Source organism: Pristis pectinata, chromosome 7 (genome assembly GCF_009764475.1).
Source record: "Pristis pectinata isolate sPriPec2 chromosome 7, sPriPec2.1.pri, whole genome shotgun sequence".
Classification (NCBI taxonomy): domain Eukaryota; kingdom Metazoa; phylum Chordata; class Chondrichthyes; order Rhinopristiformes; family Pristidae; genus Pristis; species Pristis pectinata.
In genome coordinates, this window is record NC_067411.1 from 92,327,876 (window position 1) to 92,349,543 (window position 21,668).

The 21,668-nt window shown below is 40.5% G+C and overlaps 1 protein-coding gene across 1 annotated transcript in view; it reads right to left on the reverse strand.

Annotated features, from left to right (window-relative positions):
- Positions 1 to 9,917, reverse strand: part of rgmb (repulsive guidance molecule BMP co-receptor b) — a 251,201-nt gene extending 241,284 nt beyond the window's left edge. The window contains exon 1 of the mRNA XM_052020536.1: positions 9,879 to 9,917. The gene's annotated coding sequence lies outside the window, so the exon portion shown is untranslated. The remainder of the gene's footprint in view (positions 1 to 9,878) is intronic.
- Between the last annotated feature and the right edge of the window lie 11,751 nt (positions 9,918 to 21,668).

A 21,668-nucleotide genomic window follows, 5' to 3' on the forward strand; every position in this document is an offset into this window, starting at 1 on the left:
TAGACCACTTGGCCCCTTGAATCTACCCTACTATTTAATGAGGTTTTGGTGGAGCTGACTGTTACCTCAACTCTGCATTCCTGTCTACCTCTTGCTCCTTTGGTTATCAGGTGTCCATCCAGTTCGGTCTAATGGACTATTTGGAAAAAATGTTGGCTGATTGGCCAGAGCATTAAAAAGTGAAGGAATGGGTTTGGCAGTTTTCAGCCATGATAGGTTGTGAAGAATACAATATTAATATAAGGTTAAATGTAAGAATTAAGACTTAGCAAAAGAACAACTTGTACCCAGTGTCATAAGAGTGTGCTATGCCCAACCAGACTTAATGGTTGAAGGAGAGGCCATCACTAGATTAGATTGGTGCCTTAAGGAAAGGGGATAGTGAGATATAACAAAATGACAGCCACAAGTGAAGAAGAAGGGTCCTGACCTGAAGTGTTGACCGGTCCTGAAGAAGGGTCCTGACCCGAAACGTTGACTGCCTGCTTTTCTCCATGGATGCTGCCTGGCCTCCTGAGTTCCTCCAGCATCATCGTGTTTTTCATCTAGATTTCAGCATCTGCAATCCTTTGTTTCTCCGCCACAAGTGATTAGAGCTACTGGTCATATATAGTTAAACACCAACATCGACAAATTGGGACAAACAGCCTGTTTCTATGTTACAGCTTTTATGTAATTCTAGTTAATCTCCTGAAATAAAGCACAGATTAAAATTTCCTGACATCCAGATGTAATGGAGCCAATTCCAGGATAACTAAATCCCTACACTTCCTTATTAACCCCAGACTCTTCCCTCAGTAAGCAACAAACCCCAGAACCATACGATTCCTAGGAGAATTTGATGATTTTATCATGAAGTCGTGAATCTATCTCCTACAAGAATACATATTTCCGAGTTACTGAACACCAAAATATTTTCAACAATCCAGACAGATTATTACTGTTATTCATTTTCTGAGTATTTATCACAAAAAATGAATAGTACACACTTCTATATGTTTTGAAATTCTCAAATAATTATCACACCATTTAGTTTTTTTGTCATTCAAAGGGTATTCAAGAATTTATTTTCAGTAAACTGTATTCACCGATTTCCCGGCTCATAATCAGCACTGTGTGCAGTGGATGGCTGGTTTAGAATTTATAAAATTGACAAGTAGATCATTAGGAAAGTGACACTGCAGCTTACAATAGTAACACAAATGCCACACAAAAATTCACCAATTACAGGCGAGTAATGAATGTCTGCAAGAAGCGTTGGTCTCTCGACAGGTGCCAATTAGGCAGTATGCTGCTTCCAAATTAGCTACCATCTGAGCTCCATGGTGAAGAAAATCCTTCCCATTTATTGTCAAAAGCATATGGCTTACAGAAAGCTGTCTTTACAGCCTCTGAATGACCTCATAGTGAGAATCAGGCACATTGAAAGATTAGCCACCTGTGGAGAACAGATCATTTTATTTTATTCCTGAGGTCACTGGCATGTCTTAAAATGATTCCTCCACAGGCTGCTTCAGCAAGCTATTAACTAGTACTTGGTGACTGTGAAAGTTAAATTGCTTGTAAAGAAACAATTAAAAGACAATTATCACTCAGAATTGCATTGAATGCAGCCTCTAACAGCTTGTCAGCCTGGCTTGGTTCCAGCCTAAATATTAGAATCTACATTAGCATTCCATGCTCAAGATATCTCTTATTAGCAATTAGGATTAAAGGACATACTACAATAACAGAACAACTAGGAAGCAAAATTCTTCAGGCCTGATTAAGGCATTATTTTTCTTATCAACTAGCGACAAATGCACAAAAGGTCTGAATATTTCATAACCTTAGGACAGTTTTCTTCAACTTCATCAACCTGGTAGGGAGAGACTGAAGATCTATTTTAGTTTCCATGAGAGTAATGTTTCCCTTATTGAAGAGTGAGACTTATTGTTACAGTTGTCCAGAAATTGGATAGCATGATGCCATATTGCTGGTTACTATGCAATTCAATTCAATATTAAAAAAATCCGAAGTAAAGGAAAACGGAAGGTTCACTGCAAGTTGCAAGAAGTTCATTCCGTGTCCTCCTGGATGCCAGATTAGAATTTTTATCTGCCCATGTGAATGTAGGTATAAATGTGTGGCCTGCTTCAGTGGTATTTAAAGGGGACCTGATTGAGTCCAGCTCTGGCAACTTGCCTCAGGTAAGTCTCCTTTACACAATGTACATCCATGAAACTCAAAAAAACCTCTGCAGATGCTGGAAATCTGAAATAAAAACAGAAAATGCTGGAAAAATTTAACAGGTCAGGCAGCGTCTGTGGAAAGAGAAACAGACATATTATACAGACCAGGCATAGGTAAAGTCACAGTCTTTTTCCCAGGGTATGGGAGTTTAAAACTAGAGAGCATAGATTTAGTGTGAAAGGGGAAAGACCTGAGGGGCAACTTTTTCACATGGAGGGCGGTGGATATGTGAAATGAGCTGCCAGAGGAAGTGGTAGACATGGGTACAATTACAACATTTAAGAGACATTTGGACAGGTGTATGGATAGGAAAGGTTTAGAGAATTATTGGCCAAACACAGGCAAATGGGACCTGCTCAGGCAGGCAACTTGATCGGCATGGACAAGTTGGGCTGAAGGGTCTGTTTCTACACTGTACAGCTTTATGACTCTGTGACCAAGTAGCTGATAACTGCTACCATTAAGCCATCTTGACTTGTCCTATCACAGACATTCCCTTTGTTCAACACATCCCTCCCCCACCTTCCCTCCCACTTAAACTAACATGTATCCATCACTTTCCCAATTTTGGCGAAGGGTCACAGGCCTGAAAGATTGACTCTTTCTCTTTTCACAGATAGTACTTGTCCTGGTGAGTTTTTCCAGCATTTTCTGCTTTTATATACTTTCCTGACTTTCCCTTGGTCTCTCCACAATACTGTCTCTCAGCATGCAAAGCACACAGCTCCCTCCTCCTAACTACCAAGCAGCTAATCCCTCCCCCAACTCCCTGACCTGTCTCCAGCCACTGATATCGACACCCTGACTGTAGGTTGTAATTGTAGCTTTATCAGTTGCACTGAGGTAATATTGGGATTTTTTTTGAAAAGTTACTCTTCAGCAATTCTTCTACAATATTGCCCCTTGGCTTTTCGGAATTCCTATTAAACTGAGCGCTGGGGAAAAAAACATTCATGCGGCAAAATCCAGTCTAAAATAAAAATTAATCGAGTGATGCGCTGATCTTCAAAGGACACGGGGTCCACTGCTGAAGATGATGTTGAATAGTCTTCTATTTTCGTCACAGTCTAGCTGACTGATGACTAGATATAAGCAATCAGGTACAACAATTACTTATTTGCACAAAAATCAATGATGCTGTGAAAAGACATGGCTGGCTGCTTCTTGAAAAAGAAGTGGCTAATAGCAAAAGAAAATCTTATTGAAATGGACTGATTGTTGGACTTGCATTCCAGTGTCTGTTTCTTCATAATGTTGAATACAGTTAGATGGCCGTAAGCCATGATTTTTAAGTCCGTATGTGAACTGGCATGTTGTGGACTGCCAGCAATACCACGCAAGCAAATTGAAGCAATACTTCAGCTTCCTCAGATTTTAGTGTCTGTGAAACCCTTTGTAAAATCTTTCTCCTTCTTAAGAAATCATGGCATGTGATTTCTAATGTAGCACATTAAAATAACTGAATTCGCAACCCATGTCAATGCTACAACAAACACGGCTGCAAACAAGATAAAACGTAAAATAAGTCACAAGCTCTTGGTCTGAAGTATCATCCCAGCATGTTGCCTAAATATTCAAGCGGGAGTGAAGTAAAATTTCATACCTTTTATTTTGCAATAGTTTTGGCTACTGATATGCAGGGAGCCACATCTGATGAAAACTTAGACCAAGGACTGCATGAGATCCTGTGCATTTTATGGAAGGGCCTGTAAATAAAAGTAATATATTTCATGGCCAGTCATTTCTCCATCCATAGCCAGTTTAGTTGAGGATATATAGTCTGTCGTTAAGTTTTTCACTTTATTTGATCATTACGTTCTTCTAGATTATTTAACTCTTGAGATATTATTCAATTAGAGGCAAGTTGTGATATAAATCAGTTACCCAGTGTGTTGCCTTCCAGCCAATGCAGTTCAATAGGACGAGGGAATGATGGAACAATGCATCTGACGTAAGAGCTTGAGAAAACAGAATTGAGAAAAGGCCATTTAAATGACTAGGTTTTACTTCTTCCACCAGCCTGTGATTGTCAAAGACTCATCATCAATTATCAACTGTGGAAAAGTTCTGTATAAATATTCTCTTCACTTAAATTCGTTAAACAAAATCCCAGATGGTGAATGGTCACCATAATATCCCCCCTTCATCCAGCAGTTCTTTTCTCTCACAGACGTTTCTCCTTCCACCCTCTTGCACCACAGGAGTCATTGTTTCTTGTGGTTTGTTTGATCAACCCAATCTATAACCATCTGTTAGCCTCTGATCCCATCCCCTCCATATAATTATCTGGCTTCTTTTTAAAAGAGAGAGTTGATTGACTCAATCTGAACTGATTGTTTTAGGAGTCTGTTCCACTATTTATTCCAGCAAAAAGCACAGATATTTCTTTCCATCTCCTGTCTTACGTGAAGTTTTTCAACTGAAAAAAAACTTCTACTTTCCAGATTGCATTGTCCTGCTGTGACTTCTATCTCTAATGAAGACATATTCAGTTTTGTGATGTATTTCTCATGATTTAGATCTCTGAGTTAAAAAATGGTCTTTAACACATCCAGAGACTTGCTAATATGAGTTTTCTTTTGACATTTGCCCCTGATCCTTGCTTCACTATGAATCTATCCATTTCAAAGTTATTTTTATAAAAGTCATCATGTAACCAATCACAATTCTGACCATATCTACACAGTGGACAAAGTAACCAATGTAAATAAGTCCTTGGGGTGATTTTCAGGACCTACTGTTTATTAGCCAGTGTTGCATTAAGCACTCTATAGTTTAATTAATTTATGTTTAAGTTGACTTCTCTGTGTGACCGAGCACAGCTCAAACACCATCTATAAATTCACTGACGACACCACTGTTGTTGGTAAAATCTCAGAAAGCAATGGGGAGCAGTACAGGAGTGAGATAGATCGGCTGATTGAGTGGTGTTGCAACAACAACCTCACACTCAGTGTCAGCAAAACCAAGGAATTGAATGTGGACTTCAGGAAGGGGAAGTCGGGAGAACACACACCAGTCCCCATTGAAGGGTCAGTGGTGGAAAGGGTGAGCAACTTCAAGTTCCTGGGCGTCAACATTTCAGAAGATCTATCCTGGGCCCAACACATTGATGCAATCATGAAGAAGGCACGCCAGCAGCTCTACTCCATTAGGAGTTTGAGGAGATTTGGTACATCACCAAAGACTCTTGCAAATTTCTATAGATGTACGGAGGAGAACATCCTGACTGGTTGCATCACCGCCTGGTATGGAGGCTTCAATGCACAGGATGGCAAGAGGCTGCAGAGGGTTGTAGATCATCCAGCTCCATCACAGGCACAACCCTCCCCGCCATCGAGGACATCTTCAAGAGGCGGTGCCTCAAGAAGGCGGCATCCATCACTAAGGACCCTCACCATCCGGGACATTCCCTCTTCTCGTTACTACCATTGGGGAGGAGGTACAGGAGCCTGAAGACCCACACTCAGCGATTTAGGAACAGCTTCTTCCCATCTGCCATCAGATTTCTGAATGGTCCATGAACACTACCTTGTTATTCCTTTTGTTTTGCATTATTTATTTATTTTGTAATTTATAGTAATTTTATGTCTTTGCACTGTCTTATGTCTTTGACAATAAAGTATAACTTTTCACTTTTTTTCACTTTTTACTACAGCTGCAAAACAACAAATTTCACGACATGTAAGTCAGTGATAATAAACCTGATTCTATCTGTCCCAAGTGGACAGCTTTTCCAACTGTTCCAGTTAGAAATCTTCCTGCATTTCTTTCAGACTCTGGTCTCTTCATCTGGGTTATTCACTTTGATTTCTTTTTTTGCTCTTTTCAATCACTAAGTTGATCTTCACAACCCAAAGGCTCCCTGCCTCTGTGTCCTACTGCAAGGCTTCAAACAATTCATAAGCAGCACAATGCAATTTTGAAATGCCAAATCCAAGTAGCTTACATCTTCCATGTCAACATACCTGTTAGCAGTTTGCTAAATATGCTCTTATCTTGGACAATAAATATTCAAATAACAACTTTATAGAATAATACTGCATTATTCAACATGAAATAACTATCTATCTAGAAACCCTTAGCATTGCTGTAAGTCATGATTTAGTTAGTATCTAAACTATCTTTTCTTTCTCTTTTATTCCAATATCCCAATTAAAACTAAGAAAGACAGATCTGTAAGAAAACAGATATATGTATTGCAGAATTTATACCATTTCTCGTACTAAAAGGGGCCAGAATTATAAAACTGATTTTCAGCTCCTGAGTGTCAACACTGTAGCTCTGATTATAAAACCCAAATTACAAGATATCAGTTGTGAACCAAGGCACAGAGTTTAGTTACTGCATATCATTAATATGCATTATGAACAAATGTTTCTGGCACATGTAGATGGCAGGAAGTAAAAGAACATTGCAAACATTCTGCACTGATGATACCATCTGCCAAGTACAAAAAAAACAATCTTTCCAACTTCTCTCCTTTACTTCAAATATTTTTACTAACTATAAAAAACAAACCTGTAAGAAAACAGATTTATGTGTTGTAGAATCAACATTATTTCCCACATTAAAAGGGGTAAATATTGTAAAGCTGATTTTTTTCACTATAAAATATAATGGAATTAGAGAAGAATCACTTTAATTTTGCTCATCTACTGTTCAATTCTATACTGAGAAGCATTCATTTGGTAGTTGTGTGTACATTCACCTGAGTTAGATGCATGCCTGGAATTAAAAATACAGTGAAACTTTAAAAATAGTATTAGTTTGAAATAATTACAGCACTTCAAACAAGAGATCTATTAGATCTATTCCCTTTTTTCTGCAGACTTCAGTGCACCCTTCTGAAGTATCTCAGAGCAAAACATATTTGAACCATTCAGGTTTGACTTGTGCCTTGAAGGTGCAAGGCCTTTGATGTGGTTTGCCTTTTATCTTTCCATTTTTTGTCAACCAGATGTAGTGCAATTTACTGAGGAATAATTTGTAATATTTATAATTTGATGTTTAACATTATGTGACAGAGAATATTGAAAACATTACAAGGTAACAATATTCTTGATAAAATGTTCTAACTTTTGCTTTAGCTGTATTGGTTGTGAAAATAGCTTAAAATTACATCAAAGAAATATAGTTCATTATATATTGAACAAATAATTCATTTTTAAAAAGGGGTAATGCCAATTTATGTCAAATAGGATTTCTTTCCTCCACTATACTCCTAATCTCGAGCCCCTGATAAAGAATTGAGCAAAGATGGTTTGTCCATCTTCTGACTTTACACATGGGTATGGTGCTTATTTTGGATGTGTGGAATTTTGTTTTAAAAAGAGAAAATATTATAAACGCTGAACAGCATCTGTGGGAGGTAAAAAGAATTAACGTTTCAGGTTGAAGACCCTTCATCAGAACTCGGGTCTTCAAACTGAAATATTAACTCTGCTTCTCTTTGCATAGGCACTACCTGACCTGCTGAGTGTTTCCAGCATTCTCTGGTTTTATGGAGACACAAGACATGCTGGAAATCTGGAGCAACACACAAAACGTTGGAGGAACTCAGCGGGTCAGGCAGCATCTATGGAGGGAAATGGACAGTCGAGGTCAGGCACTGTGCATTTCCCTCCATAGATGCTGCCTGACCTGCTGAGTTCCTCCAGCGTTTTTGTGTGTTTCTCTGGTTTTATTCCAGATTTCCAGCATCTTTAGTTTTTTTGATTTCCATTTCTATTATCTTAGCACCTCTCATAATCTCTGGATGTTTCAAAATGCCTTAAAGCCAAAGAAATTGTCTTACAGTATTGTCACTGTTGTACAAAATCAATTTAGTACTGGCATAGATACTTCATCAACACATGAAATGTCTCCATGAAATTAAACTCAGTCCATGCTTAGCAACTTGTACATTGAGTGAAAAGATTATTCTTCTCCAGCACATTGTAAACAAAGGGGACTTTCAACAGCTATAGCTCACAAAACCTCATGGGATTTCTTCCAAAAGCCAAAAAAAAACCTTCAATTCATCAATTCTAGGAAATGGCACCCTGAGAGGACAGCAAAGCACATCCAGATGACTTCGTAATAGTTGTACAATTTTGTAATGAAATGTTCTTCAGGTTATAAGATGGCCATTCATTTTTCAGAGAGGATATTTAACAGGGCAACAACAGAAGCTGAATGCTGTTCACTTTCAATGTTAGACATTTCTCAGCTTAATGCTTTTCATCAAATACGTTCTTATTCCTGTTTCTTTCTTGTAGACACACAGGGAAAAAATGAGAAATGTATCCAAGATACTCACAATGAGACATTGATACTGCAGCACTGAATCAGTTATTAACTTGAATAGCTGAGTTTTTAACAAAGTTCTACACCATTAAAAAAAACATTAGATAAAGGAATGATCAAAATATTGACAACAATGTCTGACAGATTTCAAAAGTACACTTAATACACAGAACCTTTTGGTTTAATCTGAACTCTGTTTCTTAAAATACATGGCCTCAATTTGCCATCATTTGCAGCAGTGTTACAGAATCATTTTTATCTTCTTTTCATGCTAAGATAAAGCAGATATCTCTTACAAACTGGAACATTTTTGTGTAAAGTACTAAAACTGATGTGGAAGATTTTTCAAATGTTGGAGATCAGCAAAAAAAAACAAAGTTTTAAGTATAGTTTTCCTTCATCCAGAATTCTAATGGGGATTTCTATAGATTAAAGAAGACCAAGCATGATACTTTTTTCATTTTCTTGAGTAACATTGTTATTCTTCACAATTCCCACTTGGCATAATATTTAACAAAGGTTTTGTAAAACCTAAATGATAGAGTGAAAATAATTTATTCTCAAGTGACCCCAAAAACTTTATCTCACTGAATTATCAGTTCACTTGAATCTACAGTGATACTAATTTAATTCCTTTGCATTGTCATGTTAATTCATTGTATTGTATGGGATTATGCAGTTTCCTAGCCCAGTGAAATGCTACACAACTCAACTGGGATCATTGTGGAAATGTGATTCAAATTGCATGGAAATCATGCACAGAGCCTTATAAATGTACATGATTTTCACTCTTACCTCAAGGAGCATCATTGCAATGTCTAGCGATAAAGAAAGGTTGAGCAAAAATATATTAATGATCCAGTTGAGAATTTTAAATTTTAATGCTATATTTAGCACAGGCTGCTTCATCAAGGCAGTAAATCTGGTTGATAGCACAATGGTTCATCTGCATAGTCAATCTCTGCAAGATGATAAATTTTTCTTTACTGCAACCTCCATCTATCCTTTATAGGGCTCCTAAGGGCATTGGGTCTTTCCCTTGGGCAATATTTCCTTTCCCCCTTTTTACTTTCATAACTCCTGGTTGGTGTTTGGTAAAAGACTCAGACATTCTTTAATGCAAAGGCTATAAAAAGCACATTACTTAAATTAAATAGATATCATCACAGAAATTGGTATGCTGTGTAACATTATCTTCTTAGTACATTAATGAAGTGAGAAGTATAAGTGCTATATTGTTGCTTTTATTAATGACAGAACATTGATGGACCAGAAATTGCTGTCAGCCTGACCTCCCTGACATTCAAAAACATTTTAAATCATGTAAAATCAATTAAAAAGAAGTTAAAAATACTTACTTAAAAATATACAGCAACACAGATGAGTGCTGCTGCTGCACCACTCCAGCAACTTGGGTTCAATTCTGACCTGTCTGGAGTTTGCACAGTCTCCCTTGACTGCATCGGTTTCTCCAGACTGCTGTACTCAGAAATGCTAACCTGCTTTACCATCTTGCAGAGATCGACTATGCAGATTAACCATTGTGCTATCATCCAGATTTACTGTCTCGATGAAGCTGCCTGTGCTAAATATATCCCCAATTTCTCCCCACATACCAAAGACATGCTAGTAACATGGCTACTGTAAATTGCCACTGGAGTAGTTGGATGGCTGGTGAATCCCAGGGGAGATGATGGTCACGTGAGAACGAATAGGTTACAGCGATATAAATAAGGTGATGGGACTGATAGTAATGCTCTGAGCGGTGATATAGACTTGATGGGCTGAATGGCAGATAAGTGATTGGGCAAGAACATGGCAGGCAGAATACAATGTAGAAAAAGGAGAGATTATCCACATTGGCACTCATAGCAGAAAAGTGGAGATTGTGTAAAATGTTATGAGATTGTGTATTGTTGATGCTTAAAGGTACCTAGGTCTGCTTGCACAATCACTGAGGCCAACATGCAGATGCATCAAGAGAGCCAATAGAATGTTAGCTATATTTTTTTTCCAAGAGAATTTGGATATAGGACTAGGGAAGTCCTATTGCAATTGTACTGGGGCTGGGTGAGACTGGATACAGGGTATTGTGCACAGTTTTTGTTGCCTTATGTCAGAAAGGACATACTTGCCACATAGGGAGTACAGCAAAGATTGACTAGAATAGTTCCAGGTTTGCCCCATGAGGAGAGATGGAGTAGACCACAACTGTATTCTTTAGAATTTAGAAGGATGAGTGGAGATGTCATTGAAACATACGTAATTCTTGAAGGTCTTGAAGATGTTTTCTCTGGCTGAGGAGTCGAGGACCAGGGCACACAGTTTTAGAAGAAGAGTTAGGCTGTTTAGAGTTGAGATGAGGTAAAATTCCTTCACTTGTGGTGAAGCTTTGGAATTGTCTGCCCCTGGAGGACTGTGGAGCCTCAGTTCTTGTTTTCACTCAAAGCAGAGATCAATAGATTACTGGTCATCAAAGGAATCAAGGGCTATGTTGATAGTGCTTAAAAATGGTGCAAAGGTGGAAGATCATCCTTGATCTTAATGAATGGTGAACTACACCTGAAGGGGCAGATGGTCTATTCCTGCTCCTATTTTTTCTGTTTTTACATTCTTAACTTGTAGGAAATTGCAGTCTGTTGAAATTCTGTTGCTGGACGCCATGCAAAATGTAACAGCAGAGTGCAGTCGGAGAACAGTTCTCTCAGAGCACCTAGCAAGTTCAGGACTTCAGTGTTCACAGGGGAATCCCCAACTTTGGTGTGTCTTACACTGAGGAACACCAGCGGTTCAATGTAGCACTGGGGTGGCAGTTCCCAACAAGGTTCAACCCAAGTGGATGATGATGATGATATCTTTATTAGTCACATGTACATCAAAACACACAGTGAAATACATCTTTTGTGTAAAGTGTTCTGGGGGCAGCCAGCAAGTGTCGCCACGTTTCCGGCGCCAACATAGCATGCCCACAACTTCCTAACCCGTACGTCTTTGGAAGGTGGGAGGAAACCGGAGCACCCGGGGGAAACCCATGCAGATATGGGAAGAACATACAAATTCCTTACAGACAGCGGCCGGAATTGAACCCAGGTCGCTGGCACTGTGATAACATTACGTTAACCGCTACACTACGGTGCCTGACCTTTGTGAATGACTCTTCAAAACTGACTTATTCTATTCAGACAATACATAGAGGCAGAGTAAGATTGTTTCTCTAATTCTACGAGAATTCACAGGCAGGGAAATTAGATGGCTACCCAGTCTGCACAGAGTCTTGACATGGTGGGTTTTCTATTTGTGGTATCACACCCATATTCTTCAACTTGGCTTAATTTGAGTGAGAACTATTACAGCTGGCATCTAAAAGGCAACCAAATTCCTTCTTTGCTGTTCTGCTGCTTGGGTGCAAGTACTCCAGAACAGTACCATGAAAACAATTGCTTTAAAGAGAAGTAACGTGAATATTTTCAGGACCAAATCTACTGGTACAAGTGCAGAGAGGAACCAATGCCTAACCCCAGTGCCAGGCTGGAGAATCAATTCCAAATCTTCGATGGGCAGAGCTTTGTGTGGTGGTTCGTCGTACAAACACAGTCTGAAGTTTCCAAAGCAAATGGAGTCATAGACAATGTTTTGGAGTTGGAGGAGAATTTTGTCTCTAGAACATCAAAAAAATCTGCAGATGTTGGAAATCTTAAATAAAAATAGAAAATATTGGAAATGCATAGGCAGCATATGAGTCTCAGGTCAAAGAGTGTCAACTTCATGCCTTGCTCCCTTTTAGTGCTTCTTCCCGTGAGCGAGGAATACCTGCCCAGAAGCTCTGCTGCACCCGAATGAGTATAGAATGTAAGCACGTCAACTTGAAGTTGACGCAGAAGTGAATAGCAGGGGTGTGGCTTCAGTGCCACGTGGTTTAGTTACCATGTCAGATCAGGAGAGGTGTGAACTGTGGGGCATGCAGCCTCAGAAGGAGTATTAGAGCCTCTTCAATCTGTTCTCCAACGTTTACCACTTCAAAACAGATCAATAGAGATGGTTTTCAATATGTATGTCAAGCATGCAACAAAGGAATAGGCTCCTTTAAACCTGGTATTGTGTAAGAAGCAAGGGTTAATTGATGATCTGGTCACTAAGGGGCCTTTAGAGAACAGTGATCATCGTGTAATAGAATTTCACATAAAACTTTAAAGTGATTTAGTTCAATCTGAAATCAAGGCTTAAATCTGACTAAAGCAAATGTGAATTGGCTATGGTAGATTGGGAAACTACTTGAAAAAAAATATAGATTCATATATTAAAGGCAACATATATGTTAATATTTATTTTAAAAGTAGCATGTATATCCTTTTAAGACAAATAGAAAACCTAACAGAGAAAATGGTCCCGTCACAGCTATCAAGAGAAGTTAAAGATATTATTAGATCAAAGAACAAGGCTTATAATGTTGCCAGAAAAGGAACAATGAGCCTGAGGACTAGGACTATTTCAGAATTCAGCAGAGGAGAAGCAAGGCATTGATAAGGAAAGGGCAAGAAGAACATGAGTCTGGCAAAAAGCATATAAACAGACTGTAATAGTTTCTGTAAATAAAGATTTTGTTGATCTTTTCCTTCTTGTTAAAAGGAAAAGATTAACAAAAGTCAATGTAGGCCCCTTACATACTAAGGCAGGAGAAATTATATTGGTGAATAATATAATAATTTAAAATTATATTGTGAAATTAGCAAATATTTTGTGTTTGGCTTCAGAGAAGATGTAGAAAATCTACCATAAATAGTGGAACTCTACAGGTCTTCAAGAGCTCAAAAAAGTAGCAGTAGTTAAAAAACAGTATTGGAGAAATGAATGGGACTGAAAGCTGACAGATCCCCAGGACCCGATGGTAGGTAATAAATGAACCCCACTACTTAAGAAAAGACACGGGCAGATAACAAGGAATTTTAGACCAATTAGGCTGACCTCAGTGGTAGTGAAAATGCCGGAATCCATTACTAAGGAAGTGGTACTAAGGAAGAATAGAATGGGCAGAAACAACATGGATTCATGAAAGGGAAATCATGCTTGATAATTTTTTTGATGTTGTAAGTGGCAGAGAAGATAAAAGCAAACCAGTTGCATAGAAAACAGAGAATATGAATAGTTGGGTCATTTTCAGGCTGGGATGACCCATGGGGTGCTGCAGGGATTGGTGCTGGGGTCCCCACTGGTAACAATCTTTATCAATAATTTGGATAAGATGTTCAAGTGTAAGTTTCCTGATTATACTAAACTAGGTGCAACATGAACTGTGAGAGAGATAGAGGGAAACTCAGTGACTGGGCAAGGACATGGCAGAATGCAATGTGGAAAAAAATTAGGTTGTCCATTTTGGTAGAAAGATTTTTTTTATAAATGGTGAGAGATTGAAAGGTGTTAGTGTTCTGAGGGAGCTGGTTGTTCTACACAAATCATTTAAAGTTAATATGCAGGCAGTTAGGAAGCCAAACAGTATGCTGTCTATTATAAGAGGATTTGGATACAAGAGTAACAAAGGGCTCTGAAGGAACAAAGATATCACGGTGCAGCAACAGTGAATGTGTGTTTTACTGCTGGGTGTTGCAGTGTTATAGAACATAGAAGACTACAGCACAGTACAGGCCCTTCGGCCCACAATGTTGTGCCGACATTTTATCCTGCTCTAAGATTTATCTAACCCTTCCCTCCCACATAGCCCCCTATTTTTCTATCATTCATGTGTCTATCTAAGAGTCTCGTAAATCTCCCTAATGTATCTGCCCCCACAACCTCTGCAGGTGCATGTGCACTTACAGAGGAATTATAGGAGACCCATCCAGAGTGGAAGCGGCATAATACTTTAAAGATGGTGTCTCCATCCATGGAAGGGGTGGCCAGTCACAAGAAGTATTAAATGTGTGCCTGCATGCACTCACTGAGGGGCTTGCATACTTTGATTCCTCTCATGAAGTGAGACCTTTACCTTGGCCATTCAGCATCCAATTGATCTGCAGTGCACCCTGCAAAGTGTTCTGCAGCTCACTAATAGCAGGGAAGTGTGGGACGCCTTTGGAAGGGATAATGGTGACAGAGGATGTGCAAGTGTAGGAACTGATCAAAGTGCTTCTATCTTTCACTTGCTCCCCCGTTCGTCAGTTCACCACATGCTGTCTCCTGTCCCACTTACCACACCTTCCTCTTCTTTGTTATAGGTGGAGCAGTTTGTGGCATAGTTCATAGACCAACAGCAGAGCAGAGATTTCTGGCATCTGGACAGTGGTCAGAACTGACCACCTCTCCCTCTACCAACATCACATCCATAGAGGCCTTCGAGGAAGGTGCAGTAAAAGATTTGCAGTTGTAAAGGGTATATAAATTATTTTTTATGATATTCAAGTGTTAAGTTATTTGTTGGCACCTTCTTCTGGACTGACGCATTTTTGGTTACCATCTGTCCATGGCCTTTAAACAGGTGGAATTGTGAGACAAGAATTGACCTTGAATAATGGAGTTTGGCCAAGATGATCACGCCTGTTCATACTGTTTGGATTTGAGGTTTGTGTTGGTGGAAGTATTGGTATTGGTGTTGGTTTAGTATCCCCACCTGTCACATGGAAGACTGGGGTTCAATTCCCCGATGGGGAGGTGCTTATTTCTGTGTGTACACTGTGGAGCAGCAGTTAGAGCTCTGTGTGTGTGTGTGTGTGTGTGTGTGTGTGTGTGTGTGTGTGTGTGTGTGTGTGTGTGTGTGTGTGTGTGTGTGTTTGAAGTTTGCTGTTCCCCTGGGTGCTCCAGTTTCCAGCCACTGTCTGTAAGGAGTTTGTACGTTCTCCCCATGTCTGTATGGGTTTCCTCCGGGTGCTCCGGTTTCCTCCCACTTTCCAAAGACGTACGGGTTAGAAAGCTGTGGGCACGCTATGTTGGCGCCGGAACTGTGGCAACACTTGTGGGCTGCCCGCAGAACACTCTACACAACAGATGCATTTCACTGTGTGTTTCGATGTACATGTGACTAATAAAGAAATCTTATCTTATTATTGTCACTTGTACTGAGGTACAGTGAAAAACTTGTCTTGCATACCATTCGCACAGATCAATTCATTACATAGTGCGTTGAGGTAGTACAGGGTAAAAACAATAACAGAGTACAGAGTAAAGTATCACAGCTACAGGGAAGTGCATTGCAGGTAGACAATAAGGTGCAAGGTCAAACAAGGTAGATTGTGAGGTCAAGAGTCCATCTCATTGTATAAGGGAAGCATTCAATAGTCTTATCACCACGGGATAAAAGCTGTCCTTGAGCCTGGTGGTACGTGCCCTCAGGCTCCTGTATCTTCTGCCTGATGGGAGAGGAGAGAAGCGAGAATGACCCGGGTGAGGAAAAGGATTTGGAACCTAGATGTCAGCTGAGTGAACTTCTGAAGCCTGAGTAAATATCAAAGTGATGAGAGCGTCCCTGGCAGCAGTGTTCACTGCGCCTCTTGCCCGGCCTGCATCTAGCTCCCCCTTCCCTCTCTGCTCTGCTTCTCTTCTTTGACCAATGAGTAAGTCTCCTCTACACCCTGTGCATCTAATCCTCACTGTTGTCCAACATGTGGACTGCAGCACACACCATCGTTCCGGAGACTCAAGTTGATGCACATTTTCTGCATGTCAATGACTTGCTCAGTGATATTTTTGGCTGTAAGTTGGCATTGATCATCCTACTCTAAGGCCTCACTGGGTGGGCTCATCATACACGGGATCAGCCATGACTTAAGGGGATATCCCTTATCTCCGATTACCCAGATGACAAGCCTGCATGGAGATCTGAGAAATCAGGGAGCCTAGAGGCACCATTGTGACGCTCGGGGATCCTGGCACACCTGCATAAAGATCTCTTTGTGGTTGCCAACTAGCTGAATGCCAACAAATCGTAAGCCCTTCTGAGTGATGTACTCTTGGTTGATCTGGTGGTGCCTGGGGTACAGTCGATGACTCCTTGAAGCCTAATCCTTAAACTTAAGTGTGTGATCATTTTGTCCAGTGTGCTGAGTCACAAAGTTGATTTAATTGCCTGTCCTGGGAAGCAAGGCAACAGTGCTTCCCTAGAGAAACAAAGGACTGCAGATGCTGGAATCTAGATGAAAAACACGATGATGCTGGAGGAACTCAGCAGGACAGGCAGCATCCAAAGAGGGGTTCTCACCCGAAATGTTGACCGCCTGCTTTTCTCCACGGATGCTGCCTGGCCTGCTGAGTTCCTCCAGCATCATCGTGTTTCTCATCAGTGCTTCCCTATTGCGTTTCTTTGTAGCTGACTGAAAATATGTTCATGCCATCAAAGCCCTGGAGTAATGCCAAGACGAGGAGGTTGAGGGTGCTGGGTAATTTTGACATTGGTAAAGTGTGACCACCAGAGCCAACAAGTAGTGGATCTTGTTTCAGCGGGCACTAGTCAAAGCATTACCCTGATCCTGTCGCAAACAATAGTGCAGATACATGTCAAGGAAGCTTGTCCTCTTCTGGGAAGCCCTTGTGGTGAGTGTAGCTGGACAAATCGCCTGATTTGTCTGTCATCTGTTGAGAACTCTATCCAATGCTCTTGCCTTGATTCACTGGTAAGCTCCAGGAAAGTTTAGGGGTCCCAAGTGCACCCAGTTAAAGAGAAAAACCCCTTTAGTATTCTTCTTAATGATTGATTAATGTATTGAAATTGCCGACACATCAGATGGCTTGATGTACTCAGGGTAAATGACAATGTCTGGAGATTGACACTGGCCTCCCACTGTGTTGATGCTGGAAATCTGAAATAAAATCAGAAAATGTTGGGCACACTCAGTAGGTTGGGCAGCATCTGTGGAATTGACATTTCAGGTTGAACACCTTGCATCAGAATTCATCTGATGAATGGGACCTCAACCCAAAACATTAACTTTGCTTCCCCCTCCGCAGGTACTGCCTGACCTGCTGAGCGTTTCCAAAATCTGCTTTTATTCCTGACACAATGCCACCTTGAGCATATTTAAATTCCTGCCTGCTCCTGAGCCCACCCAGGCACAAGGGCTGAAGTTCTCCCTGCACATTTGACTTTTAGGATAACCAGTATTGGTCAATTCCCAGGAACAAATAAAGAGACACGAGGCACAGTCCATATCTATTATTTCCAGGGTTTGCATTGTCAACTAGAATTTTGCTGAGAAGTCAGACAACCATGGGCATTTTGCCCAGAACTTTTTGTCAATTGAAGTTAATGGATAGAAAAATTATGAACATTGCATCAGTGATTTTCAGCAGAGCAGATTTTCCAAAACAAGGTGTCTTGTAAACTTACTCCTTGAACACAATTCTATCTGACCTGAAGCTTTCCATTTACCATGATACCTCAGCAGACACGTTGCTTGTCTGCACGTGATGCCCTTACACCATCTTCATTGTTCCCCCATTCCAGCTACATTCCCCCCAAATATGAAATAAATGCAGAAAAAGCTGGAACCATGGTCAACTCTTCATCCTTGTTTATATGAAGCTCAAGCAGCAAAGATAAGTGCAGCTGGTGCACACTTGGCTTAACCATCCACTATCAGATTTGACAACCATATCAAGGACTTCGTAAGTTAGAAGCCATCAGTTGCCTGTACTGGTTCCAATTTCCTATGCTGACTAATCAACCCTCTCCTCTTTCATGTATTGTCCTTTGGTGAAACCATAGCAGGTATGAAGTCAACTTTCATATGTGTGAGGAAGTTGTGCTTCTGGTATTGGTGCTTGACAAACTCTGCTGTAATTTTTCCTCCTGTCCAGTAAATGCTTCACAACTATTTTTTGTTTACTGTCAATTAAGCACTTTAATTCCACAGGCTTCTATCTTGATGAGAAGCCTATTATGTGATGCTTAATCAAACACCTTTTGGAAGTCCATATATATCCTATCAACTGCACTTCCCTCTAGGACCCTCTCAGTTACTGCATGGAAAATCTCTATCAAGCTAGTTAGGCATACTTTGCCTACAACATATCTATACTGAGTTTCTGCAATTAGTTTATCCTTATCCAAGTAAATGATCATCCTATTCTTGATTACTCAATTCTTGATTAGTGGTGGATGCCTGGAATGTGTTGCCTGATAGGGTGGTGGAGGCAAATTCATTGGGGGCTTTTAAGAGGGGCTTGGATGGGCACATGAATGAGAGGAAAATAGAGGGATATGGGCATTCTGTAAGTAGGAGGGATTAGCTATGTTGGCACAACATTGTGGGCTGAAGGGCCTGTTCTGTGCTGTACTGTTCTATGTTCTATGTACTGTCTCTAAATGTTTCCCTACCATAGAGCCGAACCTGATGGCCTGTAGCTGCTGGGTTTTATTCTTACATACTGTTTTGAACAAGTGCGCAATATTTATGGTTGTCCATCCCTCAGGACCACCCCTGTATCTACCGGAGTTGGTAGATCATGGCAAATACCCCTGCAGTTTCCACCCTTGGAGGCCTGGATATCATTTGACGCTTCAACATGCAAGCCGATATGTTAAGTCCAATGTCTATTTGATGGGATGAGTGCTGCTTTAATATGAGGAGGTGTCTGGGTGTTGGAAGTGTGTCTGGGCTTTTGCAGCATAATCATAATCTGAACCCACATCAAGGCCTCACCTGTATGAATGGGTTTACCGTACAGCATTGGATTCACACTCCTCTTCAGGAATGATTGAATTTCTAGACTACTGCCTCCAGCCTTTGATGCATAAAATTTCTTTGTACTGGAATGGAGTAAAATGATTATCCAGAATGATGGGAAATTGAGAAAATGTTTCTATATTGATCCAGTTTCTTGAACTTATGAATCATTCAGCCAATCTTCAACGTTCGATTTTACCTTTCAGCTAAGTGGAAAAATAAACTTTTAAGGGGTATCAGTAATGCAGCCAAATAGGAACCCATCCAGTTACAGCTCCCAGCAATGCATAACATTGAAATGTCTGTGCCAAATTATGTTAATGGTCACTGGCTTATATCAAGCTTTAATTTAGCTGCCTGGAACAGGAGATTTCAGGTGGGTATTTACTGCAAACTGTAGTATAGGTCAAGCTGATATTCCATACTGCGATTTCATCTGACATTTGGTTTATCTTGGACTGTGGGAAATTGGGAGCTTGAGATAAAAAGCGGTTTGGAAGTCTGGGAAGGAAAACATTTTTTTAATAAAATGCAAAGGTCATGGGTTATCCCTCAAATTTTCTGAGGTTTCTCCATCAACAAAACCTATTGCATTAGGGTTGATATTTTTAATTTCTTCAGGAAAAAAAGATATATTTTAGAAAGTGCTATAGGTTATGCAAAATGGATTAGGTCACTCTTGATCTAACACACGCTTCATGTTTGTCACATGGGCTCAACCCACGGCTGCCTTTCTTGTGGACCTGCAGGGTGAGTCGAGCTCCAGTGTTCACTGCCGTGGCCATCCCATGAAGCAGATTGGTCTGCAAGAGGCAATTAGACCTCAGTCGGCAGCTCCTGAGGCCGTATCTCCAGAGTGCTTTGATGGCATTTTGTCAGTCCACTGCTGTTGAAAGGCATTGAACTGCTTTTAGATGTCTATGGCAGGCACGGTAGTGTAGTGGTTTGTTTAACGCTTTACAGCGCCAGTGACCCAGGTTCAATTCCGGCCACTGTCTGTAAGGAGTTTGTACATTCTCCCCGTGTCTACGAGGGTTTCGTCCGGGTGCTCTGGTTTCCTCCCACATTCCAAAGACGTACGGGTTAGGAAGTTGTGGGCATGCTATGTTGGCATCGGAAGCGTGGCGACACTTGTGGGCTGCCCCCAGAACACTCTACACAAAGATGCATTTCACTGTGTATTTCGATGTACATGTGACTAATAAAGATACCTTATCTTATCTTAGTAGGTGTATAAAAACAGTTCAAGGAATTTAAGTATTTCAAAAAATGAAGTTATTTTTAAAAAATCAAAAATTTATTAACTTAAACATACATTTAAACATCAAAAATATACTTAAACATAGAAAATACATTGAAAACATTGAGATTAATTAACATAAAGAAATAAGCAAAGAGTTTGCCTGGACTTTCCAATCCTGGCAAACCCATTCAGACGAATGGGATCATGCTGCACATGCCAGCCATGGTTGGAGTAAAGCTGAGGGAACGGATGTGATGTACATCCAACTCTTTAGTTCAGCACATCTGAGTTCCAGCCCTGCCCTGCGCACCTCTGATTTCTACCCTGGATGTAAGAGATGAACTCCGCTGAATTTTAATAACGGGCAGTGCCAAGTGATCTCTCAACCAACAGATCGGACTGAAGCGCTGAAGACCTTTCACATCTAGTCATGAATAGTGGTGGACAATTAAAAAGCTGACAAGAGGAGGAAGCTCCACAAACACCCCCTGTCCTCAGTGATGGCGGGGCCTAGCATGTGAATGCTGAAGAAAAGGCTGAAGCATTCACATGCCAAATAGATGCTCCATCCTGACTTCTCCTGAGATCTCCTCCATCAAACAAGTTGGTATCCTACCACTCCGCTTCAGAACAGTTATAACATTGGCATCTATCCAACAGTGTGGAAAATTACTCAGGTATGACCTATTTACAAAGAGCAGGACAAATCCAATCTGCCTGATTATTGGCCAATGATATTCTCCCAATTATCGGAAAAGTAATGAAAGCCATTGGCAACAATGTTATCAAGTGGTACTTACTCACCAATAACCTACTCACCAATGCCCAGTTTGGGTTTTGCTAGGACCACTCTGCACCAGTCCTTACTGGCAGGCACAGTAGTGTAGCAGTTAGTGTAATGCTTTACAGCGCCAGCGACCCAGGTTCAATTCCAGCCACTGTCTGTAAGGAATTTATACATTCTCCCCATATCTGCGTGGGTTTCCTCCGGGTGATCCAGTTTCCTCCCACATTCCAAAGACATACAGGTTAGGAAGTTGTGGGCATGCTATGTTGGCACCGGAAGCGTGGCGACACTTGTGGACTGCCCCCAGAACACTCTACACAAAGATGCATTTCACTGTGTGTTTCAATGTACATGTGACTACTAAAGAAATCTTATCTTATCTTAATCATCCCATCCCTGTGACATCACTGCAGGCGTTCCTCAGGGCAGTGTCCTGGGCTCAACTATCTTTAGCTGCTTCATCATTGAC